Raw genomic sequence first — 25035 nt, 5'->3', positions numbered from 1 at the left:
GAATTGGGTGCCAAGTTCTTTGTAGTGAAATCTGATTAGCAACACCAAAAAAAAAAAAAAAAAAGAGAAAAAAATCAAAAAGTCAATAATGAAAGTGTTAAAACAAATAAATATGTCCATTATAAAACCAAAAAAAACCAAATCTGAACCTCGATATTTTTCTGGTTGCAAACTTTGTTGGGTTCACATTGAAATCTGTAGCATAAGCTAAGAAAAAAATGTTATGCTAAGCTAAACTTTGAAACCTGTGAAATACTGAGAAATACTGGGACAGTATCTTTTAATATAGGTTTGGCCTAGAGACACTAAATAGATTTTTGACACTAAATAGAGACATCTGAAGGAGAAATCTTAGAATTGTAGGATGATTTAGGTTGGAAGGGAATTTAAAGGTTGTCTGCTTACAGCATCCCTGCCATGGGCAGGGACATCTTACAAGAAATTACATTGTTAAAACTCCATCCATCCTGGCCTTCAACACTTCCAGGGATGGGACATCCATAGCTTCTCTTGGCAACTTGTTCTTGTTCCTCAACACCCTTTCTGTAAAAAAATGTCTTCCTTATAGCTAATCTAAATCTCTCTTCTTTCAGTGTTGAGCCATTAACTTTTGTTCTGATATTACAGGCCCAGGTAGAAGCCTCTCTATTATAAGCCCCCTTTAACAATTGAAAGACTTCACCAAGACCTCCCCAGAACTTTTTATTCTCCAAGCTAAGCAACCCCAGCTCTCTCAGCTTTTTTTCACAGGAGAGGTATTCCAGACCTCAGACCGTTTCTGTGCCTTCTCCTAGGTCTGCTCTAGGTTTTTCTTGTGCTGGAGATGCCAGAACTGAATGTAGTGCTGCAGGTGGGGTCTCACCAGAGGAGAGAGGAAGATTCCAGGTTCTGTGTGGATATAGACATTTCTGCAAGCTCAGTCCTTGATAGTATAGCTTCTGTAAAAAGACTTATTTAAAAATTTCACTTCTCTAAGCTCCTAATGATTATACAGAGATACTGCAGTCCCTGAATTCCATGACCAATTGCTCTTTTTCTATTTCCCAGGCAACAGAAATTTTCTTGAAGGCCAAGGAATGATCATCTATAGGTTATCCTGGCTGCTGGGGCATACCATTAATGTGACAGCAAGTGACTAAGATTCAATTTTTCTAATTCTGTTGTGTGTCTACTGCTTACATTAAGCTAATGCTATACAGAAAATTGACTTCAAACTTAATTTTCTTAGGTCATTTAAATGCAAGACTGCATTACTCTCATGTCCTTTATCATTTTTTGAAAAGCATGACTTTCAGGCATCTGAATTTTTAAGCTTTGACATCAGAATTTGGATGAAATATGCCTACACTAAGAGTTTTCACAGAGCTTCAGTCTCCATAAGAAATTAATTTATGACTCATGCTTGTTGTATTGTATCTTTTCTCTTGTTTTCTTAGTCTGATGGCTAAGCTGAGCTCTTTCTGAACACACTGTGCTTCCCAGCCTGAAATACATATTCTACATATGTCACCTTGAAGTATGGATTCTCCTGCAGATATTGGAGAATGCAATAGATGGACACTGCAATATTAACAGCTACGTATCACAGAGAATGTCTTTTATTTATCATTTGCTGCTCTTTTTTGAGTTAAAACACAAAGAGTGTGCAGAAATTCTGAATGGATATATAATCAGAGAGCAGTAAGGACAAATGGAGTATTCTACTCATCTAATTAAACTTTCTATTCTTTTGCCTCTGAAATGTTCCCTGTAGCTTTCCTACTGATTCATTTGGAATAAATTATGCCCTAGATAAGTGAACGTAACTGATAGCATGGACCTGTAACATATGACAAACTTAAGTAGAACCTTCCACCCATTAGCTCAGAAGTCTATAAAGTACAAAATAATGAACCATTGCACTAGGTTCTTCATATGCCTGCAAGTGAATAATATTCCGTATTGTAGGTAGATATGCTCTCATTAAACTTATCACCCTTCATCATTTCATCAATAATAACAAATATGTGCTGATTAGTAGAAAGATGGATTTGTGAATTTCATTGCCAAGTGACAAGACAAATCAAGTTCTATGAAAAAGGATAAAAGTGAAAAATCAACATATTTCTTCAGCTGCCAGAAGTTCCTGTGAAAGTAAAGGAGGCTAAAGAGAAGGTGAGGGTTAAAGAGACATCAAATACTAATCCTTAGCCTTTGCTTCTTCTGTATTTCTTCCAGTAATCTAAACACCAGTTCAAGAAGCATTTGGACAATGCTCTCAGGGTCTGAATATTGGGGGGTCCTGTGCAGGGCCAGGATGAGGGCTTAATGATCCTCAAGAGTCCCTTCTAACACAGCATATCCCATAAATCTATGATTCTATAAATCCCATAGCACTGAACAGAGTTTTATCATTGGTTTTAACCATATTATATGACAAGATATAAATAATTTAATAGTTCACTTTCCGGACACGTAAAAATAGCATACATGAATTACACTATTTTTTTGCATTATAGATTACTGCTAAGGAATAAACAATGTACTGTGAAAGAAAATATGTCCACAAGACGTATTTATGGATATTTCAGGTAAGGTCAGCTATTAGGCCCCTACATTGATCAATTTATTGCAGAAAGGCAATCTTTTATGCAAAAAATCCCCAAAGTTAATGCGACTAAAAAACTAAATTTTACTCATTATTTCATGTCAAACTTCATAAAAGAATCCAGTAAGCCAGATGTGCCAATTGCAACAATACAGTCAGCTAACAGATAATGGAATGATGAAATATAGATTTATCCTAATTTTTTTCTGGACAAAATAGAAAGCACTAGCTTTATACTCCAATGGAGTTCCTTCCATTACAAAAATCTTATCTGACTTCTATTAAATATGGATCCAGAAAACAATTTTATCCCTGATTTTGCTGTTACTAGCTGTGGAACATGTTGAATACAAGAAACAGGATGACTTGCAGCTGATAAAATGAATTTATTAAACCCTCTTTTCACTTTCTATTTCAGTCATGGCTTTGCTGCTGCCAGCACTTTCCCTCATGTAATGCTTAGCAGTGACAATACCAGTTGGCACATACACGGATGTATGTGTGAGAGACAGGCAGGAATTGAATAGAGCATGTAGTGACATTTGGTAAAGTCAGAGTTATAGAGATCTGTTTGTGAGTGGAAAAGCTTAAAGACTAAAATCTTGTGAAAAACATGAGATTAAATTACTTTATTAATTTCAGGTAAAAAAAAAATTTCCCTCTCTATTTGCCTTAAATATGTTGAGCATTTTTATTATTGTTTTATATTGATCAAATCCCCTGAGCAGGAATGAATTTTTTATTTTCTTTTCTTTTAAAAAAGTGCCTGTTCAAAAGGTCATAAATAAAACACCCGCTACTATCATTCATTAGCTGATGTTCAGACAATTTTCACACCACTTTCCACCTTTTGTTTTAAGCAAGAGAGGAGTAAAACTATATTTGTTTTCTGAGGTCTGTGTACACATGCTATCTTTCAAATACAGTAAATCTGACTACACCACATATCACCTAGTGCTATCTCGATTTTACCATATCAGTTGTTCTTGTGTAAGTTTTCACATTGCAGTAGAACTGTGAGAAATCAAGAGTAAAGAAAGAAATAGCCTGGGCAGTCTAAGGGATATAGATAGAGAATATTCCTACAGAGGTTCCTATTAGGGCACTGTCCTGGAGTTTAGATGGATCTGGATATTACTAATTTAATCATTGTATTAGTTTAAATGAATGTAGCAGCTAAAATGGATTAAAAATAATGTAAAAATCAAAGAAAAGAGAAGACAATTTAAAACAAGAAGAATGAGAATGTGCAATTGTAGTATGAAAAATGAATATATATAATTAAAAAACTTGAAGAGATAATATTTTTTCCATATAACTTTATATTTAAAAGAAAGTAATATAAATCTAAGAAAACCCCTGTGACAAATACTCTTACTTCTAATTGAAAGAAATAACACTCAATTAATGTTATTTTATAATAGCTATAATCCCATGATATAAAGTAATAGTCCATAGGTTTTAAACCAGATCTTGTAAACCTTCTAATTATGTTGGCTATTATTTTTTTTTATTTTGAAACTGAACACATACTTCTGAAAGATAAATATCCTTCATTATTTTATCCTAAGAACTATAGCACTTGAGAAAAAAAAAAATTATTTAATTCTTAAACAAAGATATTTTGACAAAAAAAAGTAAGTTGGGTATTAACTGGGACAACAATTTTTCTGGCAATATGTAGCAATCATGTTTAGTGAAGAGGGATGGAAAAAAAAAGGTGGATAAGCAAAAGTCTGGGTATTTTTTTTTAGTTTGATGATTTTTTTTTTTTTGCTTCACTTTCTCTTAGGGTTTTTGTGAGGGGAGTTCGGGGATGATTGTGGGAGTTTTTTGCTGGTGTTTTTTTTTTTTGTTGTTGTTCTTTTTTTTTAAATCAAACAAAAGCATTTCCTTTTAATAAAATTCAGTAGAGTTTTTTTCATATTTTTCCTTCAAACCATTCTCTATTTTTTGTTTTGTTATTTCTCTAAAGCATAATTGCATTATGATTGGATTAACATTTCAGAGTATAAAACAAATATAATAAATTTCCGAGTATAAAACCTGTTTACATTAATATTTTAGAATTTCAAATAAATAAGATCCCACTTAAAAATATTAGGGGTTTAGAGATTTTATTTTTTACATCAGCTATTACTTGCTGAATAAAAATATTCCCATGTAGCCTTTCTCTCAAAAACTTCAGTGGATTTGCACTTTTTCCCCTGATTCTGAGCTATGAAGTCCTCTATTCACTGTATTATTCCATTTTTATTTCTTTCCTGTCATAAGGATATCACTTTAGGCAGTCAGACGTTAAAATGTTGGGGGTTTTATTCTAATTAGAACCTTCACAACAGTTTAATACCTTTGAAAAAGAACTTCAGTCATCATACATAGGTCTTGGGGAGTTGATGGAAAAATAGCGTGAACAACCACACATAAAATTTAGATTCCAAAATTCTAAAGAGAAATAACAGAAGTGCATTTAAAAGAAAAGAAAGAAGGGAGACCATTACAACCTTGGTAATAATTTTTTTAAAACATAAAGGAAGAAAGAGGGCACAAGAAGTTTGTTATGCACTCTCTTTCTTACACAGGATGCATGTATGAGAGGAAAACATTTACAAGGTTTTATTGCACGTTCTTTTCTTCCAATCTTAATCATACAGAAACTTGTTAAGCAAAGGAATGAAAATAAACATAAATATAATTTATGCTTCCTGTTAGAAGATAGATGTCTAATATTCTAATATTGAAATGGAGAAAAATTCAGTAAAAAAATAAATCTTTTTAGCAGTAATCTATGTTGCCATATGTCTTCAAGTGTACTCATGTACTTCTACGTAATTCTGCCCACATTTTCTTCTCATGTAGAAGTTTTTAATCAAGAATAAACTCTGAAGCAGTAAAACAAATCTTGTTTATTTATAAGAAGTTAAGGATTATATATTTATTGATTCTTAATCCTTTTTTTTCCATTCAGCATCCCTTCAATGGACATATAAATGTTTTTCATGCTTATTGCAGTCTAAAAAATTCATAACTGAAAAAGACTGAAGCAGATATTCTCATAAATTCTACTGTATTTATTCTATTTATTCTATGTGTTCTATTCTATTTATTCTGTTGTATTTTTACTTCTTTATTTTTACTCCATTATTGTAACCAATAGATGTTCTGGTGTGTTTTGCTTGACTATTTCGTAATAATTCCAGATTATCCCTGTGGGATATTGCAACTGTATTTCAAACATAAAACACCCAAAATATATTCTGGCTGAAAATTCATTGCTTTGTGCCCTTTAGTTTTCACAACATCCTCCCCATTTTTACCAACTATCAGATAACTAATCATAGTCAATGATATAAAAAAAGGAAGTATCAAGAGGAAAATTACTTGTAGGGGACAAGACAGATTATGTGAAGTTGTATTATTGGATTTTTGCAAAATTGGATTTGTTTGTTCATTTTTAAGTGCAGGAATACTGAGGGAGCTTATGTACAGCCCTGAGAGAGGAACAGAGGTGTTGCAGTTATGCTCTATTTATAACATTACAACTAATGGGAACCCAGAAAAAGGAATTATCCAAATGGTGACCAAAAGCTGAATTTTGCTTGATTGACTTGCAAGTATATATTACTTTTCCTGCCACCACTTATGCTAATGAAGTAAAACCTATGCATGCTTTACATGTATGATAAAACTGTCTCAAACTCCACCTTATTATGAAATAACATCAAATGGAACTTCATCTTTTTCCAACTCTCAAAGAAAACAAATATAACTTAGGGGAGGGATGTGAAGAAGGGAGAAGACTCCTCCTCTGTATCCTGGGATGGTCGATGGGCTATATCCATCTCCCTCACAGTGATACCTTACCATCAGGTAAGCTTTATTCCACAGTAAAACTGTTGATTATACTTTCTGATATTCGTGTATATATCAACAGAAAATTCTAAACCTTACCTTGTCACAACAATCACACTATTTATGAGTCTAGAATCTTATTTAATGTGTCTGGATTTAACACACCACCCACACTATTTCTGCAAATGGGATTGTGGTTGTGAACAGATTTCACTGTAACCTGCTTTTAGCGCATCCGGCACCTTACCAGACTTACAGTACCAAATTATTTATTCTGCAATTTTATTTATGAAAGTTTCCTGGGGACTCAATCAGATAGATACTGAAGTGACTAAGAAGGAGAAACCACACCTGCAGCCACTGCATCTGCTGATAACCCTGAAAGCAAGGGAGTTGCTTTTCTTAAATTTTTACATGACACTAGCTTTCCTTTCTCATTTATTGGGAAAGGTTTCTGGGCCTGCTCATGTCCTTTCCATTTCCATTTGCACCCTTTACCACTTTCAACTCCAGCTGAACATTGGTCTTCCTAATTCCCTTTGTGAATGCTTAAGCCTTGCATTTAAACTGATCAATAATCTACCCACCTCAGTAATATATACACCGCATTAATCTGTGTCTTTTCTATTTCCAATCTATTTTCTTTTTGCCTTTAGACTAAGTCAGACATTCTGGGCTGAGCCAAGCTGAACTTTCCTATTACTGTATATTTTCTTGATGCTGAGGTTGGGCAGCTCTTGTGCATTAAGTACATTGTCCCTGAAGCCTCCTTGGAGGAATAGGTTACTCAGTGAAGTGGTGGAATCACCACCCCTGGAACTGAGCAGAAGGCATGTGGATGTGGCTTATGGAGGAAGGGTTTTGTGGAGAACATTGTGGTTCCAGGTTAACTTTGTGGACTTCATGATTTTAAAGATTTATTCCAACTTTAATAACTCTATGAAGTCTCATGAGCTTCTTTGCCCTTCCTAGAAAGGGAGCTTTTCTGATCCTGATGAAACCAGCATCCATCCTCTTGAAATTCATGGTCTTTGATCTGCATTTTTTTTGTCCTGAGGATCTTAAACTCTACTCTGTTACAGTAACAGCAGCCAACACCTTCTTGGCCAGTTCTTTTTCTTGTATTGTGCTTAGCAGACAGTGATGCACCTCCCCTTTTTGGTCCTTTCAGTTGCTACATCACTTATTTGCCTCCTGGACATAGGAATGCACCTATCTTGCTTGTGCTCACCATATTCTTCTCTCTATGAATTTGTGGTTGTCAGTTTCATGTAGGAGTCAGCTTCTAAGATGAAGAGATATCTTCTACAAGTTAAAAAAATATACCATCAGAGTTCAGTTTCATCCTGTCCCTCTGAAACCTCTGATTACATTTCATCTATTTAAGGTTTTCCTTAGCATTATACCTGTTGAGAAGAGGGGTAGCTGCAGTACTGGAAAACATCTGAATATAACAGATATTTTAATAAGGAGCCCAACAGTACTTTTATATATAATTTCCTCTTTGCGTTTAAGTCAGGCACAGCTGGACCAAATGCCTTCCTCAGCACAATTTACTCCTCTCTGAAAACATGCTGAAAGGTAAAACAGACCTCTTTCTGTTGGCAGAAGTCACAAGACTTCTTTAGATCTGTGAGTGGTAAGGCAGAGAGGGGAAAGGTTAAGAGATAAGAATGGAGGGGAAGAAATGTAAGTTTATCATCATTTTTGAAATATTTCTTAGATGTAACTATTTAGAAATAAATTTGAAGCTTTGTCTGATGTTATATGCTGTAATATCTAAAACCTTGCATTTTGAGTGAGCCTATAAACTTTCCTTGTGTGGAATTAAAACTTTGTTAGGTAAAGCACCTTATATAACTGAAGCAGACTTTTAATTCTGTAATAATTTAGTACAAGTATTTACTGACCAAGTTTTTACACTCTCAGAGAGATAAAGCTTAGCTCTTGCTCAAAAATATTTGAAAGGTATATCATTATAATGTATCCACTCATTGGAAAATCTTTAGTTAATTTTGCAGGTTTTAAACACAAATAATTCATTTTTTAAAGTATTTAGCATTTTAAATCTTATTTTAAAACTATGGCTATTCTTGTGAATTACATGATGGAAATGCTGAGCAAGCGACTATGGATGTGTTATACTGGAACATACCATGAGCTCTCAACCACTAAAACATATTTCACAACAATCTTCACAAATACTCACATCTGGTAAGACTATTTCTTCCCCCATTTTGGCAATAGATTCATACTGCCCATTCATGAAATGTAAGCACACCCACTTTACATCAAACTTCAAAGCTTTGAAAGATAGACAAGCACTCAAAATTCAGAGTACAAGCAGAATAAAACAGGAGAAACACTTGTCATCAGTAATGGAGTATTTACCAAGTGAAAGGAAAGCTACTACTCTACACGCTTAAAGGGAATACACAGAGAAGTGTTTAGTCCCTGCTAACCTGACTGACTCCTTCATACCATATCTGGTGAGCAACTTAATATTGGTTACATGAAGCGTAAAAAACACCTAGCAGTTTTCCAATTGCTAACAAGTGCCAAAATACCTATTTTTTGCTAGAAAAAAAAAATCATATTCTTAAAAGACTGATTCTGATTCAGTCAGTTACTTAAAAAATTAATTTCAAAATGAAATTATGAGTTGCTATTTTAGTCCATTGATAATTGTTTCTGGGTCACTCAATGAGATTTTTTGCATGCAAATCACCATCTGTTTGAATACTTTTGGAATTAATTTTGCTGCTGTTACTGTTTGTTTGCCTATCTTATTGCTCTTTCCAGTAAATTGCTGTTATTTTAAATTTTTAACCTTTTTGTGCCTCCAACTCTCAATTCCATCTCCTGAGCAAAAAGGTGGAGGGAAAGGCTGGCGAGAGAGGTAGTGGCACCTGGTTTGGGTAAGTCTCAGGGAATAAGGGGCATTAAACTGGGGAGCGCCATTCCTAAACCATGACACATCAGAGTCCTGAACATCTGAATTTATAAATGAACATGAAAACTTCAAATCCACAGGCATAGTTCACTAATAATTTGTTTGAATGCCATGTCTACACTGGTCGCTCACTATTTTTTGTTTACTTGTTTGTTTGGCCTTTTTTTTTGTTTTTCTTCTAAATTTGTGGGTACATTTTCTTGGATTTTCCTTTCCCCTTTCAATAATAATGAATTTTCTGTGACACTTATTCAAAATCATATGAAAATATAAATGCATATATATGGACACATACACAAATTATATATATATATATTATCAGCATTATAAGTAATTGAAAAATTATATTTTATCTCTTCAGAGAAAGGTAGATTCCAGCAAAATGGCCTTTTGTTCTTCACATATTGCTTATAGTCCTTCCATTTTACAATAAACATTTTACTAACCAGAGATGAAATTATAGTTTGTAGGAAATTTTAGTGGAGCACAAACAGGCACATTTACTCATACCCTCACACAGGTTTTAAATTGCATATAATGGCATATATGTTATATTTTGAGGGAAATAATGTATTAATAATAATTTCTCTAAATGTTCAATTTTATTTTACTCTCAGAGAAGCAAATCTCAACTTCCCTGATATTTAAGACTTAAGATAACATAAAAAACACCTACAAAACCAACCACAAAACAAATAAGAAATTTAAAAGTCTCTTTTTGGACTAACATCATTAGTAGTCAAAGAAAGCAGAAGGAACACATTCTAGTCATACTGATCATGAAAAACATAAATATTAATTTTAAAATTACAGATGAGAGCATGCAGTTTATATAAAGGTCAATGTATTTTTTCATTTTAGAAAAGGATTTAAAATTTATGGTTGGCTATATATTTGAAAGAATTTTGAGATCATATAAGTTAATAGTGGAAATAAAGCAATTTTAAACTCTAAATGTGTTCAATTAATAGCATTTTAATACTGAATAATAATCTTTCAGTCTGCTTAAAGGAAAAAAAACTGCATAGTTATGTCTGATGGACTCTGAAACTATTTCTTTCCAAAACATTAGTAACTAAGTGGAGTGTAGAATTTATAGCCAGTTGGGTCTTCTTGTGTTTGGACATGGACTAAAGTTTCATACTAGTAAATGTCAACTTTGATATTCATTTTGTTCTTAAAAAGACCTGTGTGTTTTGTTATATCACAAGTGTTAAAATTTACTGCTGATTAGAGAGGACTAGTAAAAAGGAAGTCTGTGAAAATGTTTGGTTTTTTTTTCGGTTCAGAAAATGTGATTATTTCTAAAACATAATTTATTTTCTTTGACCTACTACATGCATATGTAATTAAAAGATTGGTATTTCTTAAAATTATGCACTGGGGTGTAATTACATACCACTTTTTTGCAGACACTGTAATGTATACATCTATATACAGATTATTTCTACCCCTATAATATAAATATATGTAATTACTACATCTATAATAATTATACAGTTCACTACATCTATAATAATTATACAGTATGGCACCTAAATTCAGCCTCTTCCAGAGCTCAATCACCCTCAAAGTAGAAAACTTTAGGAAATACTTTTCTACTGGATAGGTTACCCAGCTGTGGCACAGGTTGCCCAGAGATTTTTTGGAGTCTCCAATTTTGGAAATATTCAAAAGCCATCTGGACATGGTCCTGGGCAACTGGCTCTAAGTGGCCATGCTTGAGCACTGGAGGCTTGGACTAGATGACATTCAGAGGTCCCTTCCAGTCTCAGCCTTTCTGTGATTCTGTGGTCCATGGAATAAATACAAAGACACAACATAAATAGCTGACCAAGCAACAACAGATTATTTTCCTGTATAAATGCTTACTTCTTTAGAAAAATGTTTGTATAAACTTTTGACCCATTTTCAATGGGGATATTACAACATTTAGTTTCTGAATTGAGCAGACCTGAAGGGAAATTCTAACAATTCAAGTCAATAACAATTGCAGTTAATTTCAGCATAATCAGTATTCCACTGAGTCTTTTTTTTTACCAAAGAGTACAATTATGATTAAATCAAAATTTGCTTTTCTTATTCAATAAAAGGCATTTAGCCATGGAAAAACATTTCAGTCCTTATAAAATAATTATAATAGATTTGGAAAACATTCAAAATGTAGACTTAGACAGGAATTTTCCCACTATAAAAGCATAGGAAGTCAAAGAAAAAATTAATTTTTTTTTTCTGCTGAACTGTTCTTAAGTTTTTCTTCCCTATCTTTTTTTTTAATCCCATCATCTTGTGTGATATTTATTTGAACTTCATGAAAGTCACTAGCTTAAAGTTTACTAGTGTTTTAACACAAATGCACATACAGAGCATCACATTCTCCAATAGCTGGACTTTGTCCTACTTTCTAGATGGTCCAATGTGATGTTCACACACAAAGGCTCAAAATAGGAAGGATATTCATAATGGAATACAGTAAGAAATAGGATTTAGAGGATCAAGACTTTCAAATGTGAGACTGCTCCTATTGTTGTTATCCACTTGTTCTATCTATTTGAGTGGCCTATAGCAGACACCCACTATAACATCATCTTTGAATGTCATTTCCTTAATTCTAAGCCAGAAGCTCTCCATCAGCTCCAATTCCACACTCAGGAAAAATCTGCAGCCAAAACTCTAGGAAATAAACTAAATAATTATGTTCCCCTCTTTGTTGTTTATTTTTCCTCATTTTACAAAGAAGGTGACTTCAAATTATCACTAGATAACTCTTGAAACCATTTTCTTTCAGTTGTGCTGAAGAAGAAGAGATTTCAAAAAGAAGAATTCCCAATAAATTTACTAAAGACTAGCAAAACCTTCTCTTTAGGTAGAGGGAAAAAAAAATGATTGTGAAGAGCTTCTAGGGTAAGTTCTGTTGTTAAGCATACAATGAGTATTTGGAGTTAATCTGATCACATATACATGCCACTTTTCTCTCTGACTAGTGCTCAGGAATGTCTGAAAGGAAAAAGAAAAAGGAGGAAAAGTCACAGAGATCTGGAAGAATATTGAGACTGTTGCAAACTGGTAATGTTATGAACTACAGGAATTATGACAGAAAATAATGGAAAATACTCCATGCTTTCATTAATTTTTCTGACTATTAAATAGAACATTAATTTTAATTTTTAGTTTTCTCCAATTATTAGTGTTGCAAAATTTTATCTGATAGAAAGAATTTGACTGACAATCTTGATAATCAAATTCATGAACAAAGGTTACACAAAGCTGAGACTATTCTAGTTCCAGCCTTTCTTATTTCCAAAGATTTTAAAATATGATCTGAGGAAACACTGCAGAAGGCAAGAAGTCAATTTGTGCTTTCATCCTGTGAAATGTTGTTTCTGTGCTGTAACTACACATTACTCTTGATGATACTTTTTTATCATGCAGAGTTCTTAATCAGAAAGTGGGATGCTTGTTTTGCATAAGCCATCTAACAATCTGGACAATCTCCTAACCAAGGATGCATCTGAACTAATGACCTATAAATTCAAATAAATGGTGCTCATTTGTCACTTGAGCCTTCATGATTCCTGCTGAAGGTCCTTTGTATTATTTACCACTATTGTATTAACAGGATTTCTGCAAGTAGTGAATAAACTAATTGAGTACCTAAGTGCACTGAAGTGTTAAGAAAATATAAAAAAACCCTATCTCTGTTGAGACTTCTAAATATTTTCTGGTCAAATTTTCAAACAAGCAGAAAGAAAAACATTTGGTATATTTTAAAATATAATCTTGAAATTTGAAAGTGAAACTGTATTAAAAATTAAAACTATATGTTCTTATACTCAAAAATCAGAAAAATATAAAAAAATATAGTAAGACGAGTTCTCAGTAATCTCTGACCCAGGATACCAGTGTAAAGGAATGTTGGAAGGCTTACCCTTGATCAAGGACATTTAGGTTAGAGAACACATAGGAGAACAATAATCACAAGTCCACGTGCCCTCATGGGATGCATCCACAAGTGCTGAGATCTAGTGGACAGTACAGCAAGGCCCCTCCTGATCATCCTTGAAAGGTTGTGGCAATTGGGAGAGCTGCTTGAGGACTGGACAGAGGGAATTACCGGCCAGTGAGGCTCCCCCTGCTCTCTGGGAAGGTGATGGGAAGCCTTATTCTAGGGGCCATGTCTACACAGTGACCCTAACCCAAATCACCCCCCACCCTCCCAAATAGGCCTCCATTAATTCCTGGAATGTGGGATGCAAGTTCAGCTACCTGAAGGAATTTGAAACAAGATAAAGATACTACTATTTTCCAATTATCTCAGGCCTAGAGGGGAGGTAAACAAGGCTGGGAGAGAAGAATACATCACTACAAGGAGTCCACAGGGAAGGCCAGCTCAGAAACTGTGCTGTAGGTCAGCTCTGTCGGGGTCTGGCAGGGGGGTCATAGCTCACCAAGTGAAGTTAGGAGGCCCACAGACTCAAGAGAAAGATTGAGCATGGGACTAATTTAACCAATCATTTAACCAATAGAATCATTTAACCAATAGAATAAGAGAACTGTGTAGCCAATAAGCATTGATTCCTTTTTTTGCTGAAATGTATAAATAGTGAAAATTTTAAATGCCCTCGAGACCTCTCCACTAAGAAGCCCAGGATGAAGAAAGATCCAATGGGACACAGCTCTATCCATACAAGATGATATTTCTCTGTTTAATCTGTCCCTCTCTCACTCTTTCTCTCCCCCCTCTTCTGCTCTTTCCCTATTTCTTTCTATCTCTCTCAACCTCATATTTATTGTTAAATAAAATTCATACTACTGACTATAGCATATAGTCTCATTTGCACCTTAATTTGTGCAGAAGCATCTCTCAATAACAGTAGGGATCTTAACAGTATCCTGTGGAGCATTAGGAAAGCATTGTCATCAGGTCGAGGGAGGTGATCCTGCTGCTCTGTTCAGCCTGGTGAGGCCATAGCAGCTTGAGCAGGGAGGTGGGACTAGACAACCCCTAAAATTTACCCATTTTGTGATTCTGATTATGTAAGGATAGTATCTGCATACTTTTGACCCCTTTGCTTGGATTTTTTTCCACTTTATGGATCATGACATCTTCCCACAGCCTCAAAAAAATATAGCTATATTGACTGTAATAGTGCCTGAATAGTAACTCCTTCCAACTATCTGCCACAAATGTGTGCTCAAAGGAAAGAACAGGTCCTCAAGTACAGAAAATTGATCAGCTTTCATGCCAAGTAGCTTTTTAAATTCTTTGGAGGATATCTCTGGGCACCTAGACTCAGAAGAGAATTCTACACTTTATCCTAAATGCTAGGAGATGGCTGTCTTTGCCTTTGAATCAGTGCCTTCTTCATTAAATGAAAAGTAAAAAAACAAAAGAACAAATTCCCATATTTCAGCATTATTGGTGCTAACCTTCTGGTGTCTTTCTGGTGTGTGTGTGGGTTTCCCTTTGGATACATTGCTGATAGATATAAATTCACTTATTAATATATAATACATTTTTTGAAGTTCAAAACAAACAAAAAAGTTTAACTGGTTGACATTTAGGTATGCTATTAAATCAAACTCTTCAATCCCTGCTTATACATCAGTTTTATAAACTAATTACCAATATAAAAATTGCCTGAGAATAAGAAAGCATTACCACTTAAAAATAGCCAGAAGTTGGATAATTTTTGAACTGTTTCAATTAGGAGAATTTAATGGTGGGCTAGTGTACTTATGTACAATCATTTTCATTCTCTAAAAATAAATAACATGATTTTTCTCTGAGAAGAGTAAAGAAACTATATGAAACTAGCTCATTTTTCACACTTTCTCACATCCTCAAGGCATTCTTAGGAAGAAGCTGACCTAAAATTTCCTCTCTGGGTTTCTTTCAGGACAATGTGTGTTGTCCTATCCCCAGCTGTGTTCGGACTGTCTTGTTCAATTTCTCAGGGCCACTTTCACTCACAAAATGTGCAAACACATTCATACATTGATATTCAACAGTGTTCAAGATGAAAGAAATTAATAATCAACAACTCTTTAATTCATTAATTGCCTTACCTATTTGGTTTTAGAAGTTGTATGATTTCCTCTTCAGTTTGGGGGCCATCTATTGTTTCTTTCAATTAATCTGAACAAAAGGCAATTACAAGCCTTAAGATCTTAATGAATTTTGTTTCCAAAATATGTATTAGTGCACTTATAAATGGAGAATAGAGGCTAAATAAACAACAACCTTGTTTCCTAATTTCTTCCCTTCTGACATTTATGCTTTTAATAGTGAAAAAGAGACTTGTAAACATCCAACTGTATATTAGCTTTCAGATTCCTGATCACCTGCTGCCTGCTTTTGTTTTGTGTTATGAATGAAGTTGATTTACATCTTAAGAAATTAGAAAAGAAGAAAAGTTTTGATACTAAGTGAGTCAAAACAGGGTTATTTAACTTTACTTACAGTTAAAAATCTGTCTTTAACTTGGTTGGCACATAATGTAACCTAAAATCTAGAATCAACAATGAACTATACATTATCAAAGCTTCAGCACAGTTTTCTATTAGTTTATGGTCCCATTAGAGGATCCACAAATGGGACATCCAATTTAGTAATGGCTTATTAACTATTTTCACTGTTAATAATATTAGGTAAAAAAGGCCTTAGAGTGAAAAATCTTTTAATCATATTGGACAGCTACAAAAGGAAAGAATTCTTCATTCTGACATTAGTATTTTATAGCAGGGATGTGACTATTCTACAAGCAATGATCTGTGCCAGGCCTGTGACAGTATCAGTAATTACCTCCATCCAGTTGTGATGGGATTTGAAGCTGTCATTTGTCTCTATTATGGCTGAACATTGAAGCTGCCTTACATTTTATCTAGCAAATGAAATGCTTTAACTATGATAGTGAAAGACTAAAAAAAAAAAAAAAAAAAAAAAACCCAAAAATAAAAAGGGTTTTTTTTCATAAAAATTCTGTCATGATGAATTCTCTCTTTGTTAGAACAATCATAGATACACAACATAGACAGGTACATGAGTATTTTCTAGCACTGTTTTGGTTGATTATTTTTTAAAAAACCTTTTTCAAAATGAAGATATATATGAATATAATCTATATCACACTATTTTATACACTTTTTTTCCCAATTCTTGTTTGTGATAATGAAGCTATTGATGGAAACTGCTTTCTGGATACAGAATAATTATAGTTTTATTTTCTATTATTTGAAAAATTTTCTTCCCATTGTTACCATGACGGAGCCACAGAAATGATATTTTATTTTCAGTCACAAGAGTAGAAAATCTTTTTTTTACAAAAAATAGCTCCTAAGAAATATCAAATTTTGTCAATCATTACTATTGAAGTGACATTATAATACCATCTTTATATATATGTTGCCACCTTAACTACTGAGTGGAAGTTGGTTCTATGTCTGTTGATTTCAGTAGCCATTGGATAAATCTCCTAGTGAGAAACTGACATACTGACATACAAGGATAACTGAATACTAACTTAAACAATTGTAGTTACATCAGAGACATGCATATTTCAAGGGAAATTTGAAATTAATAGGTAATGGAATTGTTCATGATCCTAACTCTCAGTGACTGCCATATGATAGCTGGTATGGGTTTCTAGGTAGATCATATCAGAATGCCTGCAGACCAGCCTGGAAAATTAGATTCTATGCACACACTATGCATTTTGTTAATATGGACAAGACCTACCAAAAAAAAAAAAAAAATCTGTTCTTTTTCTGTCTTTCTTATTGTTTTATTTTTTACAGTTAACCCTTTATTATCTGGAAGAATGTAATAGATAAGAAAGAAAAGCAAACTGTTGTGTCTAAGCCCTGCATAGCAACTCACATATTCTCCCCTGGTGGGATAGGGAGAGAATCAGAAAGGTAAAACTGGGGAAAGTCAGGGGTTGAGATAAAATGTTTCATACATAAAGCAAAAGCTGTATGTGGAAGCAAAAGAAAAGAAGGAATTAATTCACAACTTCCAATGGGCAGGCAGGTATTCAGCCACCTCTAGAAAAACACAGCTCCATTACACATAGCAATGCTTGGGAAGAAAAACACAGTAGCTCTGAACATCCACATTTTCCTTCTCCTTTCCCAGCTGATGGTGAGCATGACACTGTATGACATGGAATATCCTTTTGGTGGCTCAGCTCTCCTGTGTCCTTTCCCAAATTCTTGTTCACCTCCAGCCTACATGTTGATGGGATGGGATGAGAAAAACATCCCTATATTTTCTACACTCTTTTAATCAGAAATATAAAAAAACAGTTTCACCATAGCTGCTGTAAGAAAAAGGCAAAGCACAAAAACAAACAAACAAAGAAACAGAAAAACCAAAGAACATACTACTATTAAAATGTAGAAGACAAGTAATAAAAAAATAAATTAATCTGGTACATTAATAATTCTCATTAAATAACTGGTCAATTAGCCCTCAGATTTTTAAAAGTTAGCTGTACTTTCATGGATTCATGCTCAGAGCAAAACTACAGGCCTTCTTTATCTTTGTAAAGAGTGCAAATTAATACTGGCATTGTCTGAATCGAGAAAAATATAGCATTAAGATATCATCTCATTAAGAAAGAACAACCAACTTAAATTACTTTAAGAACTGAAGAAAAACTCCCATCCGCCCTCCCCCCCTTCACTTTCCCTATTGCACAAGACCGTGAAAGTAGTAATTTGTCTGAATTTGCCTCATAAGTTCACCTTCAGAGCCAAACAAGTTTCTCCTTCTGGTGATCTGCTCCAGAATGAGAGCAGGAGCAAAGGAATCACTCCCTGAGCAGCCATGTTTCTCTTCATTTGCACTGAATGATAACAAGTAACTCAAGTGTACATGTCCAGCTTGTTAATGTTCCAATCTAATAAAGAGGAATTTGTCCTGTAAGGATCCAGTTTTCAAAAATAAACAGGAACTGTTTTGAACAGACAGGTGTGCACATGAAAATATCTTTAATTTAGAGTCAGTTCTGTTGTTTTAACTAATTAGCATATGTAAAAATATCTTGTAAGTGACCCTATATTGCATCCTACATGAGATTTTGAAAGACACAAAAGCAACTTATATGAAATTTCCCTGTAGAAAAATTCCTGCAAACTTTTATGTACTTCATTATTTAAAAGTGTCTCAAGCATCTGAAGTATGAAGACTATCTTTCAGCACTACTGTCTCATATACAAAAGTAAACTATTTATTTGTAGATGAAGTTGTGAGACCTTATGGTATGCCTCTAGAATATGCCAACATCAGACCAGTTGTTTAAGTCTCTGACTTTATATCTATGAAGTATCATCAGTGTCAGTAAAAGGCACCTTTTTCTTCAGGTTAATTTTAAGTGGACCAATACATTCTAATGAGAGTTCAACTTACCATTGACTGTCTTCTTTATGTCCATTTTCTCTGTGCTGATCTGACCTGACTACTTTTGCCCTTTCTGAGACAGAACATAAAGCTGATATCTAGTTCAACTATATTTAGGCACATAGATAATTTTAATAGAAAAAAGGTGATGACCTTCCTCTGAGAACTTTATTTTTTTTTTTGACAGACAACTTATCCTAAAATAGGAGAAAGTTGTTGAAATGAAATCCTCAATTTCAGTTTTGTTAAGTTTGGTTTTATGTATGTTCAGGCACATATGATTTGCATATCTGAAGCAGCACAGTAGAGTAAGTCACCCAACTTTTCATGTGTCCCTCTTTTGTTTAATTTGGTCTGGTTTTATTGTCCTGCCATGGTTTAATCCCAGATGGTAAAAAGGCACCACAGTCACTTCCTCCCTCCTGCACGCACAGTGTGGAGGAGAATTGGAAAGAAAAAGTAAACCTTGTAAACTGTTTAATTATTGGAAAAAAAATTTATATGCTCAACACAAAAGAGAAGGAATAGATACTAAAAAAGTGTTATGTATTGTTTTGAACTTAAAAATAACAGGGATTTTTCAGGACCCCGCCATTAAGGGCTGGTTATGAAAGGTAAGAAGGAACATGACCTAATGATTCATAGGCACTTTATGCATATTCCATTTTAGCTAGAGTTTATACATGGATTAAAAAAAAGTCACTCAAATAATTATGCATAAAAGTATTTCCTCAGCATTAAAAAGTGGGTGTGTCTTTCTTTTGCTTTTTTTTGTTTTATCTGAGATGTGTGTTAAATCATGATTAAATGCATTCAAGCACAGAAAGGTTTCTTGCTAATTCTTTTGGTTTTAAACAATGTGATTATAAAAACTGAAAATTTGAAATGAGAAAAAAAAAAAGAAAAAAATGGAAAAAAAAAATCTTAATTTCCAAAGGCAAATAACTTACCAAGTAAAGCTCATAGATTGTCAGCATCAGCAGACAGCATTCATATCAGGTCATTCCTTCAGGGGAAAAATTGCAGTCAAACATTGAGGTGTTGCATGAGTGAATGTACGTTGAAAATATTTTATAGATCTGTAAAAATTATAACAATCACAGAATCACAGAATCACAGAATGGGTAAGGTTGGGAGGGACCACTGGTGGGATCATCTAGTCCAGCCTCCAACATCAATGTAGAGATTTTCTGCATCATCATACTCAGTCCCCATTTATCTTTGTGCAGTTTAGTATGTGCTCCTGCAACAGAGTCTCATGGAACCACATAGGAATATGTTAATTCAATAAATTTATACTGATTTCCACTTGCTGTGGATCTGGCTCAAAGTATTTTGAAAATACTTTTTTTAGCAGCTTTATGATGTGAAAATTCTGAAAAGGGTTTCACATTACTTACTCCATGACAGGAACACTTAGGTTTCTGAATACTTGTTTTTAGTTGGAGTTAACAAAAGTCTTACTTTTGCTCAGCTCACTACATAGTCAAAGAAGCTTAAGAGGTGAAATTGCTATAGCAAGTTGGCATTACACTGAATAATTTTATCCACTTTTTTGATGTCATGCCATAGAATTACTTCCGTACCCAGATGTTCTCTTTCTGTGGTGGTTAAATTCATTCTTGATACTACCAAATATAAAAAATAGTATCCTTCAGATGAAGCTTCCAATAATAATAATAATAATAATAATAATAATAATAATAATAATAATAATAATAATAATAATAAAGTAAATCTCTGGGATAATAAGAGATGTTTTTGCAACTTCTAATGCAACTGTGTTTCAGTTTAAAATACATAAAGCACTGTAGAGAAAATGTATAAATGTATATTGTGTTGAACTGAGAGCTAATAATTTTGTGAGGGCAAAATGCATCTGCTATTTGGGAAGAACATCTTTACAGTGACACTCTTGATTCTTTCTAGACAGAATCTGATGAACAATATATGGGAATGAGACTTTTTTGCTTTGGTCAAGGTAAAAGTGTTCACAAGTATATGAGAAAATATTAGCATGGTAATGCAAGAAGACACTTATGGATGGCTGAATTTAACCCTCAAATCCATGTAATTCAGGAGTATAACTCTGAATTACTTTCAAGGTTTTGAAGCTGCAAACCTGGATTTCTAGTCTCACAATATGTATGAAGACCATACTACATTTATTGTGTCTAAATAGTAGAATAGCATACACATAACTACTGACTACACAATTATCATGTCTAGAGGTTTCTCATCGTTAATAGGTTTGTGTTCTTGCCCAATTAGCTGAATATTGTTGGTGTAGTGCTTATATGTGCAAATGTACATGTATATTCAAGCTTTCTGCAGCTAGTGTGACTAAAAAAAAAAAAGCCAGCAGAAGAATGGCTGGGGGAAAAAAAAGAGTATTTAAATTTGCAAGTCCAAGCACAAGAACAAAATACTGAATTTAACTACTAGGGGACTCAACTTTCACATATGCTTTCTTACAGAACTGTGCTTTATTATTAATATGTTTTTATATAGGGCTATAAGATAGATTTATAGAGATGAAAAACTTAAGTAAATCACGAGAGATTTCTCTTTCATCTCATTATGTCTTCATGAGTTACTTCACTCTTCACTGTTGCTAAGCAGGACGATTGTATACTTTGTTTTGTGGTTTGGTTTTGTCATTTTTTTCCCCATATACAAGAAGAAAAATAAAATGGTGTTTCAGATTTTTTTTTTAAAACAAAATTTATAATTAAGGCACACTGAATCTTTTTGCTCTTTCAAGCCTTCAGTTTTAGAATGACTGCCACTACAATATATTTTTTTATTTTTGTTTAATACTAATTTTCTATACCCAAAGGCATATTTTGTCAGAAACATATGGAAATGGTACAAATAAAAAAAAGAAGACTGCATTTCTTTCTCAGGATCCCTCATGTTAAACAGAAGCAATATTAACAATTGATGAACACAGCATATTTAGCTATATTTCTGGCATGAAAGACTATAGACAATAATTATCACTAACAGTCTCTGCAAAGCAATGTTAACAGTGCAAATATATGAGTATACAGGCATGCTGCAGGAAGGTCATCTCAGTACACAGCTGAGAGGGAAAGTTGGTTGTCATTTTTAATCACAGTTAAGCCCATACAGCCTTCAGAAATGGTAGAATTCTCAGTTTCCCTAGGCCCTGCATAAAAATGACCTATTGAGTGGCTTTCTTTGATGAAGAGTAGATTTATTTATACCTTTGGGCTAAAACTCTGGGTGTGGTAACTTGCCTTACTGACACATTTGCTTGTTAATGTGTTTCATCTCTGCTCTCTAGCTGATGATTTGTTCTCATAAATCCTAGCAATTCTATAAGAACTACCAAAAAAAGTGCTGGACATAGTAAGTACTTCTTTTTTTTCTTCTATCAACTAGGTAGGTCCTTATGCACACAAATACTTAAGAGAGTGTTTTCTAGTCATCTCAAAAATGCTTTAAGACAGATTGTCAAGAGACATAACATGGCAAAATTTTGATACAATCAAGCGTTTTTGCAGTTAATTTTGGCCCACATTCCTCTTCTGAACTTTCTGCCTGCACTACTCTACCTTCTTTAATTTTTGATAGTCTGGGTTTATGTATTTTTTAGATTACTGAAAGATATTATGACTTATTTTTTTAAACAATTTTCAGTATTTATATTTTCTTTAGAAAAGGAGACCTGACATATATCTTGACAAGCAAACAATTGTTATTTTTCTCCTGACAGCTTAATGCTAACTGCATAGTCAAAATTCTCAGTAATTTGATACATTCTTACACTCCTTAAATACTTTTTGAGACAACAATAAGAAATGTAATGGATAGCAATCTCCTTCTAATAATAACTACAAAATCATTCCGTTTTAATAAGCAACATTTAGAAAATAAGCAAAGAAAAAGTAGAAACACACACTTTTTAAATATGCATCCCATATTTTTTTAGTGTAGTATTTCAACACTCTTCAGAGGAAAAATATACTAACATAGCCATGTTTAAGAAGTTTTTACATCCCCATCTCAATACCTCTTTACATATAGCTTCAGTTATTATGTTTAAATTCCTTTTCAAAAACAAATTTGTCACAAAGATTTCAAGAAATATTTCAAGAGGATATTTAGATTGGTTTCACTGTGTTTTTTAAAACAACTATTTTTTCCTCACCAATATGCAAAAATGCATATTTGCTACCTGGAGCAACATATATCAAAAAAAATATATGTTTTTTTGGTGGTCACAAACTAAAGTAAAATGGTTAAGATTGTTCCTAAGCTTGACTTAATGGTGTTACAAACTATTTATATATTGTGGTTATGCAGTGTACGTACAGTGTTGCTAACACTGTCATAATATACATCTATTTGTGTTCAAGGCAAGCCACAATTATGTTCTGATTTGTGCATTGCTAGTTTGAAGCTGCTGAAGGCCTCTGTTTTCAGTAAAAATGCTCCTGAAAAATAGTAGTGGTGCTTGAAAACATAATATTTGATCTACATAGTAGTAACAAAACTTAACCTTGGTCTTGAAGTTTTGAAATGTGCATTCTAAAGTCTAGTTGTTTTTTTAAGGACTGTCAAAGAGCATGAATGCACAACATCATTTTCCAATTAAAGCAATTGAATTTCATCTTTCTTTTCTATATTCCTTCTATTAATGTGCAGCTGAAATTCACTGTATGACATTCAAAATTTTGTCAGTGGGTAAATCCAAGGAAACTAGGGGAAATGCTGCTTTAAGGAACATAGGACTTACCATGGGCTGGAGGGAAAAACTGTTTTGGAATAGAACAGAGATTCTGGAGATTATGCAACAATTTTCATGGAATGTTGGAAGGATCAGCATCAACCCAGAAAGAACAAGTTTAGAAAAAGAGGGATAAAAGGGACAGATCGTGTATTAGCAGAAGGTGTCATTATACGTGTCACACTGAGTGCTACTGTGACTGTCCTACATTCTTACTGAATCCTCTTAATTGTGAAGGGTCAACACACAAAGGCATAAATAAGTTAGAAGGCTTCTGGAGTGTATTGGTGATAAATTCTTCCTACAAGTGATAGAGTAAATGAGGAGAGGTGCATTTCTGGATCTGATAGTCACCAATGAGGGGACTGAGGGGATTGTTGGAAATGTGGAGATTAAAGGCAGCCCTGGCTATGGGTCATTGGATGAAGTTGTGCAGGATCCTGAAGTCAGAGAGGAGAGTGAAAATCAAGTCCCACAAACCTGGACAATGGGAGAGCAGACTTTTGCCTCTTCAAGGAATTGTTCAGGTAAGTTCCTACAGGGGAGAGGCCCAAGAGAGCTGTTTAATATTCAAGTATCTCTTCATACAAACTCAGCAGACCTCCATCCCAAATTAATAACTAGTCAGATAAAAATGCCAGGAGTCTTGTGTGGATGAACAAAGACATCTGGACAAACTCAGAAATAAAAAGACAGCAGGCAGAGTATGAAAAAAAGTTAGATAACCTGGGAAGAAAGTGGAAACACTGACCAAGCATCTAAGGATGAAGTTATGAAAGCTAAATCCCAACTGTAATTTCATCTGGCCCTGGATGTCAGATAAAGGGGGAACTACAAATGTAGAGGCAAAACAAGAAAAATGTGGTGCCAATGCTCCATCATTTAGTTACAGTGTGAGCTATAGAATCCCTTTTGTGTCTCAGTCTTATTTACAAGATCTCATGTATCTGAGAAGGCCAAGTTTGTTGGGATTGCAGCCTAGAGAAGAGGTTTGGAGGGCTTGTGATTCATGTATATGAATTTCTGAAGGAAGGCTGCAAAGAAGATGGAGCCAGGCTCTCTCAGTAGGGCCCAGTGACAGGTCCAGATGGATGGGCACACACTGAAATGCAAGATGTTCCCTCTGAAGATCAGCAAACACTTTTGGTTTGTTTTTATTTTTTCTTTGAAGGTGACTGAGCACTGGAATGCATTGCCAAGAAAGGTTGCAGAGCCACCATTCTTAGTGTTATTCAATACTTGTCTAAATAATGTCCTTGACAACTGGTACTTAGTGGCCTTACTTGTGCAGTGTGGTTGGACAAGATGACATTTGGAAATCCTTGCCAGCCTCAACTCTTCTGTGATTCTTAATTTTAAGGAAAGGTATTAATCCAGAATAAATGCAATGGTGTCTTCAGATAAGAAAGCTTCACAAGTTTAGGATAATTTTTCTGAGAGATTCTTTCCACTCTAATCTGCAGTAACATTATCTAGAATCATTA

The sequence above is a fragment of the Lonchura striata genome, chromosome 2, assembly GCF_046129695.1.
Source record: "Lonchura striata isolate bLonStr1 chromosome 2, bLonStr1.mat, whole genome shotgun sequence".
NCBI lineage: Eukaryota > Metazoa > Chordata > Aves > Passeriformes > Estrildidae > Lonchura > Lonchura striata.
The sequence above is the reverse complement of the archived record's forward strand: the minus strand, read 5'-3'. Positions refer to the sequence as shown.